The 27,410-nt window shown below is 42.0% G+C and overlaps 1 protein-coding gene across 1 annotated transcript in view; it reads left to right on the plus strand.

Annotated features, from left to right (window-relative positions):
• Nucleotides 1–27,410, plus strand: part of LOC126249237 (cytosolic carboxypeptidase 6) — a 1,486,464-nt gene that overhangs the window by 272,806 nt on the left and 1,186,248 nt on the right. The gene's annotated exons all lie outside the window — the stretch shown is intronic.

Below are 27,410 nucleotides of genomic sequence, written 5' to 3' on the forward strand. Positions count from 1 at the left end.
GATAGACCACGTTCAGAAATGCTGTGGCCTAGCAATCAAGGCAAAATATAGGCAATCTTGAAGAGATGGGAAAGTTATATGTGTTCTGAATTTCCACACTGCAACCACAGATCCAGAGCACGGTTTCTGCCCCAAACGTGAAAAGACCTCGTGTAAATACAATAGAAGGCTAATAACTGGGGAGAAATGCTGTCACTACCACAGTCTACCAGCTGCCATCATGGAAGGAATAAAGCCCATCTTCAGAGATGTGGCTTACATAAGTCTTCTCATGAAAAGTCTTCATGGAAGAACACACAACCGAAACGAGTGCGTGCGTAATGTGATATGGCATCGCCTTCCTACAACAGTGGTTGTTGGAATTAATACACTGCGTTCATTCTCTGGAATATTACTAAATGACAGGTTTTTGTAAAGTTGGGTTTGCATGTTGGTTCCCGCACAGCGCGTGCTATATTGACTTTAGATCGGCATAGACTAAGGCATGCCGACAATATAATCAATACATCAGTGAAAAAAGCAAGGCAGATGCAAAGGGATGCGAAAAGAAGGCTTGAATATGATTATGAAGACTTCAAAGGAGGTGTTAACTAAGGTTCAAATGGCTCTGAGCACTATGCGACTTAACATCTGAGGTCATCAGTCCCCTAGAAATTAGAACTACTTAAACCTAACTAACCTAAGGACGTCCACACACATCCATGCCCGAAGGAGGAGTCGAACCTGCGACCGTAGCAGTCGCGCGGTTCCGGACTGAAGCGCCTAGAACCGCTCGGCCACCGCGGCCGGCTTTTAACTAAGGATCAGGAATGTTTTAATCTAATTTCTCTGTTTTCCCCAAGTTTACTTTTTACGTCTTCTAGGAACATTATCTCAGCTACTGTTGAACTTAGGAGTCTGAAATTTTACGACATAGTCACATGGGTATCTTGTACAAAGTGAAACAATGATATTTGAATCACTTGATTTATTAAAGATTTATAGGTGAAACTTAGTGAGAAGTGATGGGAAATTTTTCTGTAAGGTAAATATAAAATATCGTTGACAAAAAACTGATGCATATTGACAACATTTCAATATGCGTACAGCAAAAATTTTCTCTCTAACTCTAGTAGTTTGTGAGAAAATATTCCCTGTAGTAGGCATAATTTAGCATGGCGTGGATACGCGATTCAGTAGCCCCTTAAAACTGTCTAGGCCGTCTACATTACTTTTCTCGGGTAGGTTCTCCAAGTCCCCATAGCGAGGCTACAAACGTTATTCGATATTTCGATCGACGTGTTTGTAAGAAAGACCCTTTTTCTATTTCGAAAATAAATGAGTGACGATTACTGGCAACTTGAGTGCGAAAGTCTGTGGAAATATCTGCTTCTGTTCGAATGCTGATAATTTGTACCAGATAAAAATTGTATTATATCTTCAGAGCGCCATAAATAATTAAGTAATACTACAAAACTTGTTGTGAACTATTTTGTTGAGAAACCTGAAACATAGAACTTAGTCGTATTAAGTATGACTGTACTGCCATTTAAATGTGGCGCGTTCCCTGTTTACTGTTCTCCATCCTCGCGGTCATACGGCGTGGCGGTGTGGAAATGTGAAGCGACACTGAGCGCTTTGGTACTCAGGCCCGGGAGAGGCCCATGAGCCGAAGTCTTGGGCATCCCTGAAATACATTGTCAAACCGAGCTCTCTCTGTTCGTCCGTCGGATACAGGAGATAGTAGATACCTGGGTCACGGTTGATTCCGTGCTGCTAGACTTCCAGAAGGTATTCAAGAAGTTCCGCACTGTCGTATAATGAAAAAGATACGAGCCTGCAGAATATCGGATCAACTTTTTGAATGAGTTGCAGAATACCTAGAAAACAACACAGCATGTCATTATTAACGGAAAGAAATCTACAGACGTACATGTATGTTTGGGCTTACCCTAATGGAGTGCTATAGTACCATATTGTTTGCCAATAGAGACAGAATTAAAGTACACATGTTTCAATAACTACTGCTCGTTTATTAAACCTAACTAAATAGAACTACTGAGAACATTTCCACAAAACTTGATTAACATTGAAAAGTGGTTCCTTGGCGATGCCTAAAAGGTGGTCACTAGGACGAAGTCCATGAACATCGTATTGGTGAGGAGAACGGGGGCACCGTGGAAGAGAAGTTACAAGATCCCATCAAATGGAGACCGGTAGGCAGTCTAGACGTAGTCCAGTGAAGCAGAACCCTCAGGATCAACTAGGAAAGGGATCTGGCCGCCGAAGGCGTTGGGGAAGGCCGGCATCGGTTGTGCTTGCAGCGAAATTTCCATGAAGTCGCAACCAAAGGCAAGAGGGAATACATGATGGGATCAGCAGTTCTATTGGGGATAGTGAGACTAGGAGCAGCACCGGCAACGACGACAAGAGCAGCCATTGAGGCAGCAGTGCCGGTGCCAACGGGGATAGCAGCACTGGCCGCAAGAACAGCCGTGGAGGCAGCGGCAGCCATGGCAGCGGTTTCGGTGGCGAGGCAATTGTCGAGAGGTCAGGCCGTTAAATACCTGGCCGCGACATGGCCTGCGATGACTGAACTGACAAGAGAGCTGTCGTCGTCAACAGGGCTAGCTACGACAGGACAGACGGTGTGACAGAATCAGTTATGACTGGCCTGACGAGAGAGTTGACGTCATCGTCTACAGGACTGACGATGTCAGGACGGCCAATCGTGACAGGGCCAGTGACGACTGGACAGAGGAGAGCTTGCGTCATCGTCGACGGGAGTGGAGATGGCAGGAGGGCTTGCCGTGACAGGGTCAGTGGCGACTGGACTGACGAGACGGGCGGCGACGTCATCTACCAGGCTCGCTACAACTGGAGTGCCGGTCGCGTTAGAGCCCGTAACGACTGAATGAAGTTTAAATTGTCGACGACGAGATGGCCAGTGCCCGATGGTATCACATGCAAGGACTGGGAGAATAGCAGAGGGACCTTCGCAGTAGAACCCTGTGAAAACGAAACCGAGTACCGAGTTCTGCAAGGCACGACAACCTTGCAAACAAACCGACTATAGGTGGCCTAGTTTCCCACACAGTATTCTAGGACGCCGAGACTGGACACAGTTCATGAACATCTCCACCTAAACATTGTCGGAAGGATTGGAGAATCTGAGTGAGCAGGGTTACACTCTACAGGAGTTCTTGAAATGCTTGAGTGAAAGGGGGCTCCGGCAATTCAACAGACATATTCCTTCCAAAGGCGCTCAAACCTTACATGAAAATAAACGGACAGTGAACTGCAACCTGAGCTGTCACAAAAGTACGAAAATTCGCTAAATAACGACTGAAAACAGCACACACCATCAGCTACATTTGAGAGAATTTACATTTGAGCAACACATCAGCGTACCACATGATACACGCAGAAAACAGAAGAACTTCCAAGAAACTTGTTTCACGAATTGCGTAGACTGAGAAATATTAAACCATTTGCAAAACCAACGCCTACCAAAATTCATACAAGCGAAAGCAGCTATTGAGAAAACTTGCACTCAAACTTCAAAGTGAAAGCCTACCAAAATCGAGACAACGAAATCGACACACAACTGCTGAATCCAAGAAATGAAGAGTAATTGTCCGCTACACAGTTTGACATACTCACAGTGTAATAGGTTTCGTGGACTGTGACTAACACCAATGAATACCGACTGTTGCAATACAGTAAGTATAAATCCACTGCCCCATCAAGACGAACTAATACGCAAGCGGAAATCCAGTTCTTTGAAAACCGCAAGAACAATTAAAAAAAGGGAAAGCTGCTCCACCAAAACTAAACAGTATTTATCAAGTCCACTAAAACACACATGAACAACAGCTTCGTCGCCATTTTTTTCTGTGCTTTAGCTTCGTGGTGCAACAGACAGAATTCAAATACAAACGTTGCAATAACGACTGTTTCGTTTATTAACCATGAACTAAATTCAGTTTAGCCTCTAAGATCTAATGTCCGCTTAACTTGATTACAACTAAGATGCCGATCCTTGATGACGCCTAACAGGTACTCACTAGGACAAACTCAGTGAAAGTCGTTGTGGCGAGAAGCAGGGAAGTGCCGTGCAAGAGTAGCGACATGGTCCCAAGAGGTGGTTGTTCGTGGGCAGTTGAGACATAGGTCCAGTTAAGCAGCGAACTCAGGAACGTCAGACGGACGTCGAGCTTGTTAAGGTGCTCATGGTAAGGGGTGAGATGGCACTATCTCACGTGCACTAGCTGACGCAGGTTTCGGACCGTAGCATACACCCAAGGACGGCTGATGGGCGTTCTGCAGCACGGAGCGGAATTCACTTGCGAGGGGTTAAGTGGCGACCTAAATACCCGTTCACGGAAGAGTTCAGATGTGATATCACTTGGACGATTATCACGCAGACGAAAATAGGTGTCTGTAACTGTAGCGCAGTTTAACGCGACCTGCACGCTATGTACCGGTGCGGCTTCAGCCCCAGACGCTGTGGCGGTAGTAGGAGACTTCTTAGCAAACAGCTCAGCAACTCTTCCGTTGACAGACAACCTCCTAGGTGAGTTAAGGGCCATAGCTGGCCCGTGAAATACTTTTGTGAGTTTGGTGGCTGAAACTGCGGGGGTGGATGGCTGCATGCACCGCAATAAACTCCATGAGGTATTTTCAAAATGAAGCTTTTGCACACAGAAAGTTTGTAACCAAGAAAATTGTAGTGAAAGACAGGAAGACATGCAGAGGATTGACGCTTGGTGAAGAGACATGCAGTTGCCTGCAACATAAACAAATATAGCGCACTGCGCAAAATTTATGGTAAGAACTCGAATTGATTGCTTACACGGTTAGAACATTCACTGTAAATAGTTATATCCATTAAATATCAGGAAATATGCGTGTAGAGTGCAGGAAAGTCAGATGAGAAACTGACATTCATTGGAAGAATCGTCAGGAAATGGTGTCCGCACATGAAGTTGGTACCTTACGAAACACTCGCTCGACCGGTACCTTAATATTTCTCGTCGATTTGGGACCTATACCAGATAAGTTTGCTACCAAATAGGTGGGTCTAAATTAAGGGAGGCTCGTTTTGCCACAGAATAATTTACAAAGTACTAAAGCTCATTCAGTTACAGTTGCAAACGCTACATGAGACGCATTGTGTATGCCGGTATGGTTTACTGTTAAAAATTTCAAGAGTGTAAGTTCCTAAAAGAGTCTAACAATATATAGCGTCTTCCTACATATACCTCGCGAAACTGCCATGAAGGTAAAGTTAAAGAGATTCGATCTCATACGAAGTCTTACCAACTTCCGACGCTATCCGAATCACTGGTTACTCTCTCCTAAGGGCAGATCGTGAAACACGACGCGGGGGTGATGTGGGTGCCTATGTTCGCTCTGATCTGAGACCTACTATACTATGCACATCGGATGCAAAGGGCGAAGGAGAAGCAGAGTTCTTGTTTTTCGAAATAAATACAACAAATCAGAAACTGCTAATTGGAGTAATCTATAAACCTCCAAACGTCGGTGCTATGTCCTCCTTTCAGTCTGCCCTGTCCTCACTCGTGACACTGTATGAACACACAATCATTATGGGCGACACAAACATCGACATCCAGTTAAAATCTCCCTCTGCAGAAAAACTAAGGAGACCGTTCCACTCCAATGATATGAGTTTAACACCGCTGGACCCAACTCATCACACGCCACACAGCCATACACTCATAGATATAATAGCAACAAAGCGACCAGATGAAATAATTTGCGCCAATCAGACATCCGCTCCGGGACTCTCTGCTCATGACGCGATATTCTTAAATTATTCAGTGCATACTACCAAAGAAAAATCTCACCTGGTAACCTACAGAAACCTAAAAAATGTTAACCATGACGCTCTTCAAAAGGATTACTCAGACATCCCTTGGCATGATATAAGCAATGAACCGACTTTAGACGGAAAAATTCGGGAATTATGTCGGAAAATTATTGCACTGTATGATAAACATGCTCCTCAACGCACTGTCAAGGTAAAGAGAGCTCCCGCTCCGTGGCTCACCACGGCATTACGCCAGTTAATGAATAAACGTGATGCTGCACATAGGGCCTTCAAACGTAACCCAACTAACGAGGCGTACGAAGCTTATAGGAAACTCCGGAACAGAACCAAGCAAAGCATGAGGAATGCCAAAATCAGACATGCCCGCTCTGTCGTATGCGGCATATTAAAACCTTCTGCACTGTGGAAAAAGCTGCGCAGTTTTGGTATAGGGAAGCGAAGAGCTGACGCTGTTTATCAAGCGTCTGCAGAAGAATTAAACGATTTCTTCTCAACAGCTGCAAACTGCCACGCAGCGACAAATTACCAGCCCCAAGATATCAATCTCTCGAGAGACAAGTTTTTCCTAAAACATGTCACTACCGGCACAGTACACAAGGCAATTATGAGAATCTCTTCCGAGGCAGTAGGAAATGATGGAGTGAGCATTGGCATGATTAAGAACGTCGTAGACACTATTACTCCAGTTATCACAGACATCTTCAACCTGTCTCTTGTCAGTAGTACAGATCCCACTGAGTGGAAGGAAAGTTTAATTCAACCTATACCCAAGACTGACAACCCTAAGTCGCCTGGTGACTACAGGCCGATCAGCATACTACCTGCAATATCTAAAGCCCTAGAATACATCGTCCATGAACAGCTGACGGATTACCTCAAAACTCATAACATCCACGACAAATATCAGTCAGGCTTTCGAAAGCACCATAGTACAGCAACTGCATTAATCAAAGTAACTAATGACATTAAACATGCTATGGACAGACGTGAAGCTACCATGATAACACTGCTTGACTTTAGCAAGGCTTTTGATACAGTTGACTTTGATATATTACTAATTAAAATGAAGCAGCTGAATTTCTCAAACAGCGCAATACACTGGTTCGACAGCTACCTCAAAAACAGAAGTCAACAAGTCATTTGTGGGTCGGAAAAGTCATCATGGAAAAACGTGCGCTCTGGAGTTCCCCAAGGCTCCGTCCTTGGTCCATTACTCTTCTCACTGTACATTAATGATATTTCTTCAGTGATTCACTCCCGTAACTACCATCTATATGCCGACGACATCCAACTGTACATAAGTGCAAGCCCCAAGAACATTGCTGACGCAGTAGCGAGTATGAACGCAGATCTTTGCTCTGTTTCTCGATGGGCACAGATCCTAGGTCTGAAACTAAACCCCAAGAAATTCCAGGTCATACCTATATCTCATCCAAAGTTAATCAGTCGGTACTTTCGCGAAACAGTCTCTCAAATACTCCTCAATGGTACCCAACTACCATACCAAAAAACAGTAAAAGATCTTGGAATAATCTTGGATGAACACCTAAACTGGGAAGAACAAACAGTCACAGCTTGCTGGAAATCGCTCTCCTCCCTACATGCAATTCATAGAAAAATATTTCCAACCCATGTTAAACAAAAATTAGTCCAAACACTAGTCTTGCCTAATCTTTACTACTGTGATGTAGTTCAACACGGCACAAATAGTGAAAATTCGAGATGCCTCGAGCTAGTGATGAATGCTTGCGTTAGATACGTATGCAATATACGGTTGTATGATCATATTAGTCCTTCACACTCCCAGCTATGTTGGATACGCCCACATAAGGCACGCGATCTCCACACGATGTGCTTACTTCATCGATTTCTTAGCCACTGGTGCTCCCAATACTTATCTTCTCACATTAAATACCTATCATCATTCCACAACCGCAATACCAGATCGGATACGTCTAGCATCTTGGCTGTACCTTTACATAACACAAAATCTTTCTCCGTGTCATTCTCCATCTCAGCCATACGACTATGGAACGCGCGCCCCTGAGATCTGCGTCTTATCCAGAACCACTCAACAGTCAAGAGGGAACTCAAGACTTACATATTAGGGACGGTATAGCCACCATTGTTGTGCCCCTCTCATCACTTTCTTTCTCCTCTCCATTATAGCTTCGAATTTTACCACTCTATTTCTCTTCCTCTAACCTATCTACCTCTTCTATATCTCTTTCACCCCATTCTATCGTCTTTCGACTCTGCTTGATGAGAATAACTCACAAGCTGCAAGAATATAACGAGAAAATTCCCAACTAGCAATAGGACTGACATTCATAAAAGAAAAATATGTTCACTTTCATATACATAGTCACTACTCTTATTATTATTATTGTTATTCTTGATTCTTATAATTATTTTTTGATTGTTATAATTATCATTGTACTACGTTTATAATCTCTATTTTTTTCTTTAACATAAATACTGTATAACACGTTATATGTCCTTAATGTTCTGTAGAAACAGAAATTTGTTGAATCTGAGTGTGCCTGGTTAGGTGTAAGAGAGGGCCTGAAGGCCCTAATCTTGCCAGGTAAAATAAATGCATAAATAAATAAATAAACAATCATGTATCCTGTGCACCAGTCTAGAGTGGAGCAGTAAGTGACGGTGGTACAAGAAGTGCCCACCGTATCGCACCATAATGTCACTTTCTGGGTGTAGATGTAGTAACTGGAAATCCGAACGAATGTGGAAAGAAAATTTTCGCAACGTACATTAAAGTAATTGGAAGGAATTTATCGCCAGGAGTAGGGACTTAGAGGAACATTGCCATTCAAGTAGAACTTAAGGTTTTTGATCGAGCGGGAGCAGACGCATCAGTAAGCACCCGTTAACTGTCCTGTAACAAACAGACTTCGGAGAATTCGGCAGTGCTTATCGTAAATAACTTTTGCATGCAATGGAGCAAAATGCACTGCGAAAAACATGAAAGATCTACGCTTTGAATCCGTGTCATTTCCCCCCATTGGGTTGCATAAGTGTGAAACTTGGCTCAAGGGTGCCTACATCCTTCGTCTGTAATGGTGCAAAAGCGTGACACCGTGCGACCTCATGCTCTGGATCGGCGGCACTTCAAACAACATGGTGTTGACACATAAGAAAAATGGCCAGCTCTCAGAAGTTCATGTGAGGTGAAAGATGGCTTCATGAGGTCACATTCACCACAATTCTGCCCAACACCATTGTGGACGTGTCACACGATGAGAAGGTCTTACACCCCTCCTTAAACACGTATCATCCATTCTCTTGACGCCTTTGCGATGGAGGACAGAATCACGATAGCCGGTCTAGAAATCACGCAAGTTTGTTATGGGTGGCTGAGGAAATCGTGTCAGACGCACCACCGCTTAGAATAGAAACAAAAAGGACTCAGGAGGTGGCATAATGGGCGACAGTGGAACCACTCATTCCGTTAGGACGTAAATTTGCACATATTTTGTGCTCGAAAACGACAGTTTGCAGTGCGATGTGCAACAGAACGACGTTCGTGAAATCCCTTGACCCAGCCTACACCCTCCGAACATTTCACGCCTCTCTGAGGGCGTCGTGGGGCTGGTGTGACCCACTATAAGTGCAGTCTGACTGCAGGTTTTGCTCTGGTATATACGGAGCAACCGCTAAAGACCATTAACATCTATCCGACGAAATCTGAAGGTGATCTTTTGCAGAGAAGGGTGATCACTCTTTACCGGCCCTCCTGCTTCATACCTTCCAGTGGCGTGATCGCTGGCGTGTGTGACATTGACACCTGCATAGATAAAACCTGAGGCCCACCAGTTTCTCAACAATTTCGTTGCCCTCTGCAAACTTTTGTTGAGCACATTAAAAATCTACATGTACGGAGACCACTGATCGTTTTCTAGGCTCCTCAGGGCAAGCAACACCTTCGACACCCTAAAGCTAAGTGCAGCTCCACTGCCGCTCTAGTGCCTGCTTATGAATGAGCAGAAACAGAGTAATGTTTACAGATAGCCTGCCCGTAGGGCATTAGGAAATGGTAGGCGTTGTCTCGTTGTCTCAGTATGGCAACATTTTCAGTGTGCAAGACAGAGATGGGAAAGTGGCGCAGAGGGTGACGCCAGGCAGGGGTTTTACGGGAACCTTTTGCAATTTTATTCAGGAACTTGTCAATGTTCCACTCCTGTGTGATCACGCAGAGGAGAGCGCGAAACAGGAGGGCTGAAAAATCATAAATAACCTTTTTCCTTCTTCTTTCATCGAATGGTTTTTGACAGTCCCTATTGGTTCCACCCTGTACATTAGAGAAAAAATTACTATCGAGTTACACACCAAGGGGGTCAGATTTTGTTCATTTTGGTTACAGCCCCATAATGTTCTTAGAGGAGGACTGAATAGTCCAGGAGATGTCAGCAGTGTCAAATGTGGTGCAGAATGTCATTCTGTTGCACAATGCACATCACATGGTGGATTTCGATCGCGAAATATGTATAAATGAAGGGCTCAAGGGAAGGCGTGGTTTCATTGATGCACTTTTTGCCACCTCATAATTTCTTTTCGTGTCCATCCTGAGCGGCGCTGTGTCTGAAATATTTTCCTCGGCCACTCATAACAAAAATTAGTGATTTCAACGTTGTCTGTCACGGTTCTGATCTCCATCTCAGAGGCGGCAAGACTAAGGGTACGATGTGGTTAAGGAGTTTTGGGACAACCTTCCCATCGGGCGAAAGGTCCGTGATTGTATTGGGCAGAGTTGTGGTGAAATTTGGTCCCAATGGAACTCACCAATTCACCTTAACTCTCATATGAACTTGTGTGCTCTGGCCTTTTTTCGCTTGTGTCACCGAACTCCAGGTTTACCCAGCATAACGCCACGCTTTTACACAAATACGAAGGAAGACTCCAGACGCTTTTGACCCACATTTCACTATCTTGCGTCGCAATGAGGAGGGGGGGGGGGATGGCGGGATTTCAAAAACTAACCCTTTAAAACCCTTTAATTCATTTGGGCACTGTAATTTTCAAACCATGCTATAGCTGGTTAGTGTAATATCTACTGCAGCACTGCAGTGCAGAAATACTTAACAGTTAGTACTTTCTAGTGAGTTTCAGTTGATTCTGTATTTTGCAGGAATTACACTCCTGGAAATGGAAAAAAGAACACATTGACACCGGTGTGTCAGACCCACCATACTTGCTCCGGACACTGCGAGAGGGCTGTACAAGCAATGATCACACGCACGGCACAGAGGACACACCAGGAACCGCGGTGTTGGCCGTCGAATGGCGCTAGCTGCGCAGCATTTGTGCACCGCCGCCGTCAGTGTCAGCCAGTTTGCCGTGGCATACAGAGCTCCATTGCAGTCTTTAACACTGGTAGCATGCCGTGACAGCGTGGACGTGAACCGTATGTGCAGTTGACGGACTTTGAGCGAGGGTGTATAGTGGGCATGCGGGAGGCCGGGTGGACGTACCGCCGAATTGCTCAACACGTGGGGCGTGAGGTCTCCACAGTACATCGATGTTGTCGCCAGTGGTCGGCGGAAGGTGCACGTGCCCGTCGACCTGGGACCGGACCGCAGCGACGCACGGATGCACGCCAAGACCGTAGGATCCTACACAGTGCCGTAGGGGACCGCACCGCCACTTCCCGGCAAATTAGGGACACTGTTGCTCCTGGGGTATCGGCGAGGACCATTCGCAACCGTCTCCATGAAGCTGGGCTACGGTCCCGCACACCGTTAGGCCGTCTTCCGCTCACGCCCCAACATCGTGCAGCCCGCCTCCAGTGGTGTCGCGACAGGCGTGAATGGAGGGACGAATGGAGACGTGTCGTCTTCAGCGATGAGAGTCGCTTCTGCCTTGGTGCCAATGATGGTCGTATGCGTGTTTGGCGCCGTGCAGGTGAGCGCCACAATCAGGACTGCATACGACCGAGGCACACAGGGCCAACACCCGGCATCATGGTGTGGGGAGCGATCTCCCACACTGGCCGTACACCACTGGTGATCGTCGAGGGGACACTGAATAGTGCACGGTACATCCAAACCGTCATCGAACCCATCGTTCTACCATTCCTAGACTGGCAAGGGAACTTGCTGTTCCAACAGGACAATGCACGTCCGCATGTATCCCGTGCCACCCAACGTGCTCTAGAAGTCAACTACCCTGGCCAGCAAGATCTCCGGATGTGTCCCCCATTGAGCATGTTTGGGACTGGATGAAGCGTCGTCTCACGCGGTCTGCACGTCCAGCACGAACGCTGGTCCAACTGAGGCGCCAGGTGGAAATGGCATGGCAAGCCGTTCCACAGGACTACATCCAGCATCTCTACGATCGTCTCCATGGGAGAATAGCAGCCTGCATTGCGGCGAAAGGTGGATATACACTGTACTAGTGCCGACATTGTGCATGCTCTGTTGCCTGTGTCTATGTGCCTGTGGTTCTGTCAGTGTGATCATGTGATGTATCTGACCCCAGGAATGTGTCAATAATGTTTCCCCTTCCTGGGACAATGAATTCACGGTGTTCTTATTTCAATTTCCAGGAGTGTATATTAATAAAAAACGAAATAATTTCTCCCATCTCTCTGTTCCCTATAACGAAGTCCTCAGTTAAAAATTCGTCACAAACTGTGCAATCTGAACTCTTAAAGGTTTGGAAACACTGCAGACTACACACCAAGCCAAATCACTGAGACAGTAAATCAAGTCGGAACAATGACCGGAAATTAGCTTACTAGATGTTACGAGCAACAAAGCAGTAAAACTATGATGTTGTAACTCAAATGCTCAACGTGGCAATACTGATTTGACTCCTTCCCAGCACAACCATTACACTGTACCAGTCTTAGATAAAGTTCGTCTCTTTCAGAATTGTTCCTATAGACTTGAATTGTCACATTGTAAACTTTATTGACGATGGTCTTCACTGATGTCAGCTTTTTCAGCTTGAAGCATCCGAGTATTGGACTTCAAGCACGCCGATATTGGATTACTGCCAATGTTGTAAGACAGTGATGCCATCTGTATTTGCGTAGGTTGAAGTCTCGGCCTCGCACCATATACAGCTCAACAGTTCTAGAAAGACAGCAAAACAGATACCTTACAGATGATACATTTTATCACGGAATTGGTACTGACAGTCTAAACTACGTGACCAAAACTGTTACTAGATATGTTGTTTGACTGTGATACTTAGTTAGTGATAGCTTTTACATTGCCGAAAGAGTGATTTTTTGTCAGCAAGAGGTGTGAACCAATTTTCTCTATCATATGGCTGGGATGTTTCTGTACTTTATACAGATGCCCATTATAACTGTAAAGACCGAGACTTGCAAGACATACCGCATATATGATAGTGTGCACACATTAGGAATCTCTCATTCCAGTGAGTGAAGGAGGACCCTTCAGCACCATACGTTGGGAAAAACGGTGAGCTCCACTGGTCAAACTCAGTGAATAACAACGTGTTGGTAACTGAGGTCACTGTCGTCTTTCGCAGACGGTAACCTTTTTCTACGAGCTACAGATATCACACATGTATGAATGTGCTGAAATTCTGCTCACTACATGTTACTAAGTAAAGAGGGATGTAAAGAAATGTAGAAAGAACAGGATAGTGTTTTCTCTTGGTGCAATGAATGGCAGTGCTCTTTGAGCTTCTTTATTGTGTTGTATCAAAGAAGCTGGAAACAGCTATTAATTTCGCCTGCCATTTAGATTTAATATGAGGATGATTCAGTAACTGGAGGTTAATAATGGTGCAGATTACAATAACAATGTTTTCACTGAAGTACATTAGGTGACAGTGGCTGTACATGCTAAGCTCTTTCTGGCTTCACATCATTACATTTAACATGGGGCTAGACTTCCTTCTTTCCTGGTGACATCTGTGTGCGTGGATTTGGGACAGAGTAGATAATGCAGAGAGAAAAGTGGCCTCTTGGCATCAGCCCAGAGTGGAGCCTCAACTGTTATCTCTGCGGAACGTGGGGTCCCAGGTCTAGACATGGTGGGGGGGGGGGGGGAGGTAGAAGGCTATTGTGTGTTTTATAATTGAGACCTGCGCTTTCTCATATTTTGGGGAAGGCCCTTCTATGATAACCATCTTTCAAAAGATTCACTGCTTGTTAACATAATGGCTTAACCTTGTGGGCAGCTTTCCATTTCAGGGGACCTCTGTTGCAAGGATACTCACAGGGTGAAAATGTGCAATTCGTAAATTTGTCAGTAACATCATGGAGACAGAGATGAAGTGACAGTTTCTTAGAAACAGAAGTTCATATTGTAATGTTGAAACGTCCCCTTAGAAAAATTATACAAGACTATGCTTAAACTGACACACAATATTTTTAGCGCAACGCAATCTGACTTTCAAAAATCCCTACAAAAGAATGGCCCTGACTAACATTAACCTATACCTTTCACAAATCACTTACCTCACCAAAAATCTTCGTTACTCGAACTACTGCAATACAGCGAGCGCCACTACTACCAGCTAAATAAAAGATTCAAACTACGGAAGGCACTAACTACTGATAGGCATAGTTAGCAAATGAAAGATTTTAATAGAGAACAAACAATGTATTTACCTTAATAGTCATAATTGACATCCAGTCTTACAAATTTCAAAACTCCGCCATCTCTCTCCCCACATCCACCACTACTGGCGGCTCACCTCCAACTGCGCAACGCTACGCGCTGTTAACATCCAACTGCCGCTGCCCTACACTACAATGGCAGACAACAATGCAAACTAGCCACAGACTGCACACAGCACAGCCAGTGATTTTCATACAGAGCGCTACGTAACGTTGCCAATAAGAAAACATAAACAGCCTATTTACAATGTGGTCTGTGTTTTATCACAATGTGTTGTCATAGTGGAATTTTGTGGGCTTCAAGGAACCTAACTATTGGGTGGCCATATATGCATTTCCGACTATTGGTGGGAATGTCTTGTATGGTGGGAAGAAATGGCAGGCCATAAAACTGAAGTAAAAACTATAGAGTAGACAGCTAGACACTTAGCTGTGGGCATCTTGTGATGTTATGCACAGTAGTTGTTATTCAGGAACTATCAGTGGCCCAGTCACTGTTTTTCGGTGGGTGTTAACAAGATTCAATGATAATTTTCAGACTGCCATTAGCATATGGTGAGCATGTTTCTTGATGGTTCAAGTAACACTGCGAATCAACATATTCACTATTCAAAGTGTACATAAAGAGTTTGTGAAGCATTTCATATTCCAGCCTGCTGAGTATTAAAGATTAGATTTAATAGATAATAAATTAGAAAAAGTAATACAGATTACAGAAGTTTACCTCTCATGCTGTTCTGTTTAGAGTTTATTACAACAAGCTGGTTACTCATAGGCATAATTACTTGTACATGACTATTTCTCTATGAAGGTTTGTGTATGAATATTGTGTGTGAGTTATTGAGTATATTTCGTATTTCTTTTTGCAGGAAGCTGTTCTTTTACCAGCTAGTCTAATTGTACCGTAAGTGTATTTGGTACGAGTGTTGATAAGAACAGAATCCTAAGCTGTGTTGGTTGCCATTTGGAAATAATATTCTGGCCCATGCTGATATTTTGAGTAATGCAGTTACTTTTTAATGTGAACATTTGTGATGGCGTGCAGAAGTGAAGCAGCTCGGTAGTTAAAAGAATGATTATTAGGATTGATAAGCAGATTATAGAGAACCCGGAATGTGTTAAAGTGCTACAGAAATAGTAGAGTATATGTAAGTTATTTGAATACATGAACGTAATTTCATAGGGAGCTTAAGATAATACGACGAGCATCTCTTCTTCGCTTTGCATTGAGTCACTTTATTGAGAGGTAATTTCGTTTTGTGATAATCTGAGGTAGGATGGTGTCTTTTGTTGCGAGAATTTTGTCTAGAGTAGAGTCTTGCAGCATATAAAGGTTATGAAAGAAATGGTCGTAAAAGACTGGTAAGGAATAACGTGAAATTTGTGAGGATAGTGCTATCCAACAGCGGAAACTATAATTAGAATACAATTATCTTTGTTTCTTTAATTAATCATTATATCTTATAATTTATTTGCATGATCGCTGAGAATCGCTAGATTTACTTCATATGCAAATTAACCAAGGTTGTTACATTTAAGGGCTGTCATTAATGTCATGGGAAATATAACAATTTACTAACCGCTTATTAATCTGGTAGTGACTCACTCTCCAAATATGACAAGATATAGTTGCTATCAGCAGAAGTGTCAACCAGTAATAATGAGAACCAATGATATAAAATTTAGTGTACACCGTGTAAAACCTGATGTTATGAAGATATGCATCTTCTTTAATTCACATTTGATTTTTCAATTAGATAAAAATTTGAAGTCATTGTTTTGTTGAGTTTACTGCCAGTCACTCCAGTTTTGTTCAACGACTTCCATGGAGATATTCATTAGGGTGTTTATACGATTGTAAAAGAATTATGGACTGAGTCTGGTCTTAAGGAATGTGTAGGATTGAGTGGACATGGAAAAGTGGGGACAGAAGAACTGAGTATAGTGTGCTGACATTCCAACATAACGGGGGTGGTGAATAGCAGTACCACACAATGTGGGAAGACATCACATGCCACAACCCTACAGCATGGCCCTAGTAGCAGGCCCACCCCAGCTCATATTAGCTGTGACCAAGGTTGCCGAGCCAACAGCTGTCAGGTAACTTTCCCTGTGGTGCTCACGTGAATGGTGCACAATGGGTTCTAAGTCACAGCCGGAAAATTCTAGGAGAAGAGGGGAGGACGACTGCAGGAGACTGATGCATGGTGGCCAACGTGGACAGCCATATGGAATGATGCACTGGCCAATGTCAACAAGGGAGTCCAAAGCATAATGGGAGAGCTCTGGACAGTTAATGCTGGCACAATATCACTACAAATGAACTTTGTACCTCAGAAAACTCATAACAGAACGTATCATTACTATTATATGAATTACCTTTTCTCGTGGCAGAGACTAGTGTCCATCAGCCAGCCTGTATCACATTAAAGTACTGTGCTACACAACCATTATCAGCTACAATTTCTGTTCTCACAGAGAGAACTTCCTGATGTTGTGTGCCATTGCACTTGGTGTAGTTCTGCGCACTCTTTTCGATTGAATCCATGGACTGCGAGGAATAGCAGTTAAACTACTACATAACTAATTTCTCTTCAGCTCTAGTGAGTGGGTTAGCAGCGCACTGTCATGGTACAGTTGTGTTGACGACCAACACAAACCACATCCCCATTTACACTGGAGATACTATCGTCGACTGCCACCTCATGAAAACATATTTGTGGCCAAGGGACTGTCACGAGGGGAGACAGCCAGTCTCATTACCATTGAGCGAGGCAATGTCATAGCCCACGTCGTTCCCATCCCTCTGTGGACTATGTCTGGGGAGACTGGAAAGTCACTCATCTGTTGTCCACTGTACGAATTGCATCTACCAGATTCGAGACACCCATGCTGCGAGCGACGACCAGGTGGAAATGCACTGGACTCAATTACATGCTGTTCTACTGTATATTTTGCGTCAGTGAACTTCATCCTCACACTTGTGACAAAAGAACCCCAGTACACGTGTGACGTCCCAATATACTAAAACCAAGAAGATCAAACTCATTTTCCTTTATCTTTCTTTTTAATTTTCTAAATATTTCAGTTGATATAAATGTCTTTTTAAGGGCCAATATTGTCATATATTTTGTTGTGTTATTCTATCTGATTTGGTGTATCACGTAAGAAAGGAGCTCTTATATGGGACCAAATCTTTAGCACTCTATTGGAAACACCATCACAACTAGTTGAGCTTTAATTTTTGTAAGAATATATAATTTTATTAATTTCAGAAGGAAAATTTGGTGATAAATTCGTACGATTGAATATAAAGAGAGATGCTTTTTCGCCATACTGCTGTGTTTGTCTCTTGAACTTTTTGTCCTCATTATTACACATATGTTTGTTTGTATGTTTCGTTGTCAAAAAAATGGCTCTGAGCATTATGGGACTTAACTGCTGTGGTCATCAGTCCCCTAGAACTTAGAACTAATTAAACCTAACTAACGTAAGGACATCACACACATCCATGCCCGAGGCAGGATTCGAACCTGCGACTGTAGCCGTCGCGCGGTTCCAGACTGTAGCGCCTAGGACCGCTCGGCCACCACGGCCGGCTTTCGTTGTCATTTGCACACTAAATATAGTACCTACTCTGTTTTCACAGACACAGTAATTTAGGGAGTCGAAGTATTTCATGATTATTTGTAAAGTTTCACTTTAGCGTCTAGCTAACTGTTTAAGTATTGAAAAAGTGAAATAGAAGTAGTTGTCAACGAGAAAATACCTCAGTTCACTTTCAGATTTAACTTTTCAGGCAGATAGATGTTTTATATCACTAGATAAGTGACTAAAAATGTTTTTTTTTCAGCATTGCGCAACTATTTTTGTGCTAAAGACATACATATTGTGGTCTAATGCATTTCAGTTTTTCTTCTGGTATTGTAATTTTGTACATTGTTGTTCCTTTTGAACTCCAGGGGATTATTTACAATAAACTTCACGAGAGAATAAACGTCTTAATCAGATGTATACAAAATAATTGTGCGTGAACACCACGTATCACTCTTACAGCATGTTTCTGAATAATGAAGACCTTGTTTCTTAAGGATAGATTACCCAAAAGCATTATCACATATAACATTGTATGAAAATATAGGAAATATGTCAACTTATTGATTTGCCAGTCCCACATATTAGCGATGATTCTAAGTGCAGACGTGGCTGAAATAAGTTGTTTTATTAGTTCCTGAATGTACATTTTCCACTTGAAATTCTGGTCAATATGTACGCCTACGAATTTTGAAATTTCCCTACTATTTATTATTTCCTCACGATGTTTCAAATTATCCTTTGTTTAGCACTCCTAGATGTGCAGCACTGAAGATCTTGCCCCTTTTTAAAATGGAGAGTGGGACAGTTTGCAGAAAACTAGACAATGATACTTTGAAGAACCTTGTATACCACTTCTTCTGCTACTGTATGCATGCTTGGATTGATTCCAATGCTGATGTTATCTGTAAAAAGAGCAAATTAAGCTTTTATATGTTAGGTGGAATATAGTTTACATGTATGAGAAACAGCAGCACACCTCAGACTGAGCCTTGGGGAACAGCATATGTGGTATTTCTCCAGCCTGAATACTGGCTCCATAATACATTGGCTTAGTTATTTAATGCAACTATCTGGGTTCTTTTGGTTAGACATGACATTATCCATTGGTTAGCTGTACCACAAATCCTATAAAACTTTAATTTATTTAGAAGAATATTGTGATTCACATAGTCAAATGCCTTGGACTGGTTGCAGAAAATAACAACCGACGTTATTTTGTTGTTTAACGCTTGTTAGATTAGGTGAGTGAACATGTAAATGGCGTTCCCAGTAGACCTACTCTTCTGAAATCCAAACTGTGATTTGCTGAAAATATTATGCTCCTGTAACTAGTATGGAACACATTGGTTTCTCAAAATTTTCGGAAAATGCTGTCAGTAGTGAAACAGGTCGATAGTTATTGACATCTCTCCTATCTCCTTCCTTAAAGAGGGGCTTAACGACAGCGTACTTCAGTCTCTTTAGAAAAATGTCTGAGGTTAGTGATTCCTTGCATATTTCAGATAAGGCAGGGGTTCTTATATGGGAACAAATCTTTAGCACTCAATTGAAAACACAATCATATCTAGTTGAGCATTTATTTTTGAGAGAATGTATAATTTCCTTTATTTCAGACGGAAAAGTCAGTGATAAATTCGTACAATTGAATATAGAGAAAGTTGCTTTTTCACCATACTGCTGTGTTGGTCTCTTGAACATTTTATCCTCATATTTTCCTTTATATTTAAGATAAGATTATGAATGTTGTATAATGCTTTATTTTCCATACTGGACATAATAGGAAAGAACACTGAGTTTTTTTCTATCAGGTACAGTCATAATAAAACAACAGTGAAGTAAATAACAAATGTCCACTTGACACACACAAATAAAAAACAAAAACAGTAACTTACAATAGATTTCACGGCGAGCACTACAGTTTCTTCCCCCGGTCGTCCGGCATAATAAACAGCTTATGAACCAACTGGCCCACCTCATAATTTGAGATGTTTTTAATGCTGTTAAGCGTATTACATACCACATTGTCCGGTTGCGTGCATTGTCATCCATCAATGTGACTCCCGGTGCAATATGTATACCAAATGACCCACAATGGGTGCAAGAATGTCGTCCACTTACTTCACACCAGTCTTCCTGACACGTATTGACACGTGGGGTATACTACGACGATAAACGCTTCCACCCGAAAACATGACAGCTGCATTGATTAGAGTTGCGATCTACAGTACAGTTAGGGTGTAAACGTTGTCCTCGTAGCCTCCACACACAAGTATCAGTACATTCAAGAAGGAGACTGATATAGGTCTCGTCAGAAAATAGTTTTTTTTTTCCAACTGCGGCCAAGGCTACAAATAATAGTTTCGTGTCCATTCTCCTAAACTGATTTAGAAGAAGAGCCTTGAGAGGTCATGTGGCATGTAATCCCTGCTCAAGGAGCCTATTTCGTATCGTTTGTGTTGACACCTGCACTGCTGTAGCTGTTTGGAACTGCCGCCACAGACGTGTAACATTCTTTTAAGGGTTTATGTTTGCAGTCGAACTCAAATGTTGGTCCTGCATTCCTGTTGTTTTCCTTCCGCGATTGCTTACGTGACTGTCCTTACCTGATACTGACACTAGAAATTTGTTCCAGATTCAACAGAGACATCACTTTGACTCACAGCAAGGCTGTCAACCTGTCTCATTCCTTGTTCCATTTTAGTTACTGTATGAAACCACTGACGACGGTTATTGTTGGTCTAACTATTTTGAAGCAACAGATCTCTAGTAATGATACATAGCACAAGTACTGCAATGTTTGCAGGTGACTCACTTGGCACATATTGTACATACCGCCCCTCTTGGTATAAACATGGACTTTTTCCGCTAGAATTGCATTACAAACAAACCAATGTATTGATGTCATAATGTATTTCTCCATCACAACCTACAGTATTAATGTTTCGGCAATATGCAACATTAATTTCGAACACTGTGTTTGCTAACTGTGACTTATCATTTTTGGCACTTCCATTCCGATCAGTTGTGATTTAGACTGATCTGTAGCTGGTTGTCCTGTCTCTCGTTTCACTACATTCCATATAGTTCCAAGTCTGTTGCTGAAATTACAGATTTCTGACGTTATGTGCATGTTCCTTGAGTTTTTAGTAACATTTCTCTTTCCCGTTCGCAAGATACTTTAATATCTCTACTGATAAATGGTTTTTTAATAGCTGTTATGGGCCTTTTTTATTAGCTTATGCGGAAATCTAGTTTCAAACACGATATGAATTTACCATGGAATAGATTCAATGATTAAATTTTGAGCTGGCATTTAGTTCATTTTCAGTTTCATACTAGGTCATCTCTTTTGAACTATTACAAAAAGCATCTGTCTTGGAATCATTAATCATTCTAACTGATTTCTACTGCAGAATATCAGTATTGTAAGGCAAGTAGCTGTGCATCAAGATCAGCCGAGCATTTGTAATTGGGTAAATAGCTACAATCTTGCTTTGAGTTTCACCACAGAGAACATTATGAATTAAGGTTTGACTGTCTTTATCCACCTGTGTTGGAACGTTAAAAACTTAGATCAAATTTTTGTATCGAAATAAGATATACGGATCATTTTTCCTATCAGAATCCTTTAGAAGATCTACATCAACATCACCACAGAGTATTAAGAGTTTGCTGCTGCCTTACAGATAGCATATTAAGCAATCCAAATTCTTCATATGTTGTTGTTGTTGTGGTCTTCAGTCCTGAGACTGGTTTGATGCAGCTCTCCATGCTACTCTATCCTGTGCAAGCTTCTTCATCTCCCAGTACCTACTGCAACCTACATCCTTCTGAATCTGCTTAGTGTATTCATCTCTTGGTCTCCCTCTACGATTTTTACCCTCCACGCTGCCCTCCAATGCTAAATTTGTGATCCCTTGATGCCTCAAAACATGTCGTACCAACCGATCCCTTCTTCTAGTCAAGTTGTGCCACAAACTTCTCTTCTCCCCAATCCTATTCAATACCTCCTCATTAGTTACGTGATCTACCCACCTTATCTTTAGCATTCTTCTGTAGCACCACATTTCGAAAGCTTCTATTCTCTTCTTGTCCAAACTAGTTATCGTCCATGTTTCACTTCCATACATGGCTACACTCCATACAAATAGTTTCAGAAACGACTTCCTAACACTTAAATCTATACTCGACGTTAACAAATTTCTCTTCTTCAGAAACGCTTTCCTTGCCATTGCCAGTCTACATTTTATATCCTCTCTACTTCGACCATCATCAGTTATTTTACTCCCTAAATAGCAAAACTCCTTTACTACTTTAAGTGTCTCATTTCCTAATCTAATTCCCTCAGCATCACCCGATTTAATTTGACTACATTCCATTATCCTCGTTTTGCTTTTGTTGATGTTCATCTTATATCCTCCTTTCAAGACACTGTCCATTCCGTTCAACTGCTCTTCCAAGCCCTTTGCTGTCTCTGACAGAATTACAATGTCATCGGCGAACCTCAAAGTTTTTACTTCTTCTCCATGAATTTTAATACCTACTCCGAATTTTTCTTCTGTTTCCTTTACTGCTTGCTCAATATACAGGTTGAATAACATCGGGGAGAGGCTACAACCCTGTCTCACTCCTTTCCAAACCACTGCTTCCCTTTCATGCCCCTCGACTCTTATAACTGCCATCTGGTTTCTGTACAAATTGTAAATAGCCTTTCGCTCCCTGTATTTTACCCCTGCCACCTTCAGAATTTGAAAGAGAGCATTCCAGTTAACATTGTCAAAAGGTTTCTCTAAGTCTACAAATGCTAGAAACGTAGGTTTGCCTTTTCTTAATCTTTCTTCTAAGATAAGTCGTAAGCTTAGTATTGTCTCACGTGTTCCAACCTTTCTACAGAATCCAAACTGATCTTCCCCGAGGTCCGCTTCTACCAGTTTTTCCATTCGTCTGCAAAGAATTCGCGTTAGTATTTTGCAGCTGTGACTTATTAAACTGATAGTTCGGTAATTTTCACATCTGTCAACACCTGCTTTCTTTGGGATTGGAATTATTATATTCTTCTTGAGGTCTGAGGGTATTTCGCCTGTCTCATACATCTTGCTCACCAGATGGTAGAGTTTTGTCATGACTGGCTCTCCCAAGGCCATCAGTAGATCTAATGGAATGTTGTCTACTCCCGGGGCCTTGTTTCGACTCAGGTCTTTCAGTGCTCTGTCAAACTCTTCATGCAGTATCTTATCTCCCATTTCGTCTTCATCTACATCCTCTTCCATTTCCATAATATTGTCCTCAAGCACATCGCCCTTGTATAAACCCTCTATATACTCCTTCCACCTTTCTGCCTTCCCTTCTTTGCTTAGAACTGGGTTGCCATCTGAGTTCTTGATATTCATACAAGTGGTTCTCTTCTCTCCAAAGGTCTCTTTAATTTTCCTGTAGGCAGTATCTATCTTACCCCTAGTGAGACAAGCCTCTACATCCTTACATTTGTCCTCTAGCCACCCCTGCTTAGCCATTTTGCACTTCCTGTCGATCTCATTTTTGAGACGTTTGTATTCCTTTTTGCCTGCTTCATTAACTGCATTTTTATATTTTCTCCTTTCATCAATTAAATTCAATATTTCTTCTGTTACCCAAGGATTTCTATTAGCCCTCGTCTTTTTACCTACTTGATCGTCTGCTGCCTTCACTACTTCATCCCTCAGAGCTACCCATTCTTCTTCTACTGTATTTCTTTCGCCCATTCCTGTCAATTGTTCCCTTATGCTCTCCCTGAAACTCTCTACAACCTCTGGTTCTTTCAGTTTTATCCAGATCCCATCTCCTTAAATTCCCACCTTTTTGCAGTTTCTTCAGTTTCAATCTGCAGTTCATAACCAATAGATTGTGGTCAGAATTCACATCTGCCCCTGGAAATGTCTTACAGTTTAAAACCTGGTTCCTAAATCTCTGTCTTACCATTATATAATCTATCTGATACCTCTTAGTATCTCCAGGATTCTTCCAGGTATACAACCTTCTTTTATGATTCTTGAACCAAGTGTTACCTATAATTAAGTAATGCTCTGTGCAAAATTCTACAAGGCGGCTTCCTCTTTCATTTCTTCCCCCCAATCCATATTCACCTACTACGTTTCCTTCTCTCCCTTTTCCTACTGACGAATTCCAGTCACCCATGACTATTAAATTTTCGTCTCCCTTCACTACCAGAATAATTTCTTTTATCTCGTCATACATTTCATCTATTTTTTCATCATCTGCAGAGCTAGTTGGCATATAAACTTGTACTACTGTAGTAGGCATGGGCTTTATGTCTATCTTGGCCACAATAATGCGTTCACTATGCTGTTTGTAGTAGCTAACGCGCACTCCTATTTTCTTATTCATTATTAAACCTACTCCTGCATTACCCCTATTTGATTTTGTATTTATAACCCTGTAATCACCTGACCAAAAGTCTTGTTCCTCCTGCCACCGAACTTCACTATTCCCACTGTATCTAACTTTAACCTATCCATTTCCCTTTTTAAATTTTCTAACCTACCTGCCCGATTAAGGGATGTGACATTTCACGCTCCGATCCGTAGAACACCAGTTTTCTTTCCCCTGATAACGACGTCCTAAAGAGTAGTCCCCGCCCGGAGATCCGAATGGGGGACTATTTTACCTCCGGAATATTTTACCCAAGAGGACGCCATTATCATTTAATCATACAGTAAAGCTGCATTTCCTCGGGAAAAATTAAGGCTGTAGTTTCCCCTTGCTTTCAGCCGTTCGCAGTACCAGCACAGCAAGGCCGTTTTGGTTAATGTTACAAGGCCAGATCAGTCAATCATCCAGACTGTTGCCCCTGCAACTACAGAAAAGGCTGCTGCCCCTCTTCAGGAACCACATGTTTTTCTGGCCTCTCAACAGATACCCCTCCGTTGTGGTTGCACCTACGGTACGTTTATCTGTATCGCTGTGTCGCTGTGTCGCTGTGTTTTTAAGCAGGTCAAGATGGGAGTGGAGTCTGACAAACAGAGTCTTTCTCATATGCCCTCTAATACAGCAAACACCCTTGAACTCCCCACCAACGGCAAGGTCCATGGTTCAAGGGGGAGAATTCTTCATAAACAGTTCCTAATTGCCCACTTGCGCTCTATATATTACAATTGAAAGTAAACAGTATTCAGTGTTATCTAGTGTTTACTTTAAAACCTCACTGCGTTCTGCAATTTTCTGTCACTTCTTCTGTATATTTCGTTTTCTAAGTATATCTATAAATCAGTTAAATATCGTTAAAGTGGGAATTATAAAGGGTTCTGACACATGGATGTATGCAACGAAATTACAACTGCAATGTTATCGCGGGTTGGTAACAGAACCAGATACTTCTCATGCTATATGTACTGTTGCAGCTTCGTGTTACTGCTAGGTAAACGCATGGCGAAAGTTGCCTTCGGAATGTTATTCCCACATTACAAAGCACTTGTTAACTATATTCAGCTGTGTAGTACAGGTCTAAATGTCTTAACGATATTACTCTGCAGTAGTTAAAATGATGATTTTTTTTTAACCAGTGGAAAACAGTCTACATCGACCAACTATGGAACCGTGCAGACCCTTGTCTGACAGTTCTGCATTGGTTATTTAATGTTCACCAGCTTTTCTGAAGGAAATTTTAAGATCACGATGTAATCATATCCATCATAATACGAGCTGATTTTTCTAGGCACTGTCTGTGTCCATACAGAATGTTGCTGTGTGGTGTCTTACCTTAACAAAAAGCAGTTAAGTAATATTGGTTTACGTAATTATAGACCATTCTACAAGCTCTATCGTAGGATTTGTACAGTATATCTCTAATGCTATGTGAACTATGCATAATGGTCAAAATGTCTACTTATGTTCTCTGTTGCTCACGTCCGACGTATGATGTAAACTGAAATGTATTGCTATATGTCACAGTGGTACCATGTTTTATTGTCAGAACATGTAAAGGTTATAACAGCTCTACTAAAGTGTCTGCATACCCCACACATGCTAATAAGGGAGAGCAATCAGGGTATTTTAATTCTGCCTTCTATTTCCTGTGTTTTTAAGCAGGTCAAGATGGGAGTGGAGTCTGACAAACAGAGTCTTTCTCATATGCCCTCTAATACAGCAAACACCCTTGAACTCATAATTTTTGACAAGTACGCCGATGTGTGATCACCCCGCATTAGTATTTACAGTACATGTATATTTCTTGTATAGACTGTTCGCATTCAGATTTTATTTAAATACAGCGAATGTAAAGTAATTTGTAAGCATTGCTAGCACATTGGCAGTTTATAGTTTCCCTTCATGTCATCAGTTTTCATCAAATACATTAGTTTTCGTTTTAATTTCGTGTTTTTTGAATTCAGTCTCTTGCATTTCCAGTTTTCTGCATTAACTTCACTTGAAGGGGTAATTTCTTTAGTAGGGGCCGGGTTGTCGATACATCATTCCGCGGCCAAATTAATCAATTTTAGCTCAAAATCAACCAGCTTTTTTCGATATCAATGAATTTTGTACCAAAATCAGTCAAGTCTATTTTATGTTGAGATCAGTAGATTTTAAGTCGAATGGAAACAGTTGCTAATAAAAGTCATGGAGATGAATGTACACCAAATCTGTGCTCTCATTGCAGCCTGGCTGGTTAGGGAAATGGAAATCGAAATCCATATTCTATATGAATTCATTTGATTTTATTGCTGTCAGTTGTATTCTGATGCAGGTTACATGTTTTTTTCTTAAGAATCTAGTACCTTATTAACTGAGCTACAGTTCCCTCATATCTCTACAACCGTTTACTAATGATTTTTCTTTTTATTCGAGAGTAGTGACCTAAGAGGAAAGCAGTAGCGTGCACATATCAGCATGTAGTTTCGTTATTCGCTCATCACCCACATGATGATGTGACTCGAAGAAATGAGGTTGGAGAATTTACCATGAAGATAACTGTTAATTCCACAATACATTTTCTTACCTACAGCTTTCAGCTTTATGCTTACAGGTTCTCACAAGTCTCACCCCATTACCATCACTACTGCTCTGAAAGGATCTTCGACTATAAAGGGCGGCACTCATCTCTTTTTACTTTCCTATACGTTGCTAACACAGAATACAGATAAAATGCAGCTGCCAAAGCTAATATGCGCTATAGATCCAAGATGTATGTAACAGAAGGAAATAATTTTCAGGGAACTTATTTATGTCATTGTTAACTTCTAGCCTAGTTGCACGATGAATGTCACTGGTACCCCCAGAACATATCCCAAACCGAATGTTGATAGATCCATCTGTAAACCCTACTGCGGACATATCCTTGCTTGGATCCACTCCCAGACGTTGACC

The sequence above is a fragment of the Schistocerca nitens genome, chromosome 3, assembly GCF_023898315.1.
Source record: "Schistocerca nitens isolate TAMUIC-IGC-003100 chromosome 3, iqSchNite1.1, whole genome shotgun sequence".
In the NCBI taxonomy this organism is placed as follows: Eukaryota; Metazoa; Arthropoda; class Insecta; order Orthoptera; family Acrididae; genus Schistocerca; species Schistocerca nitens.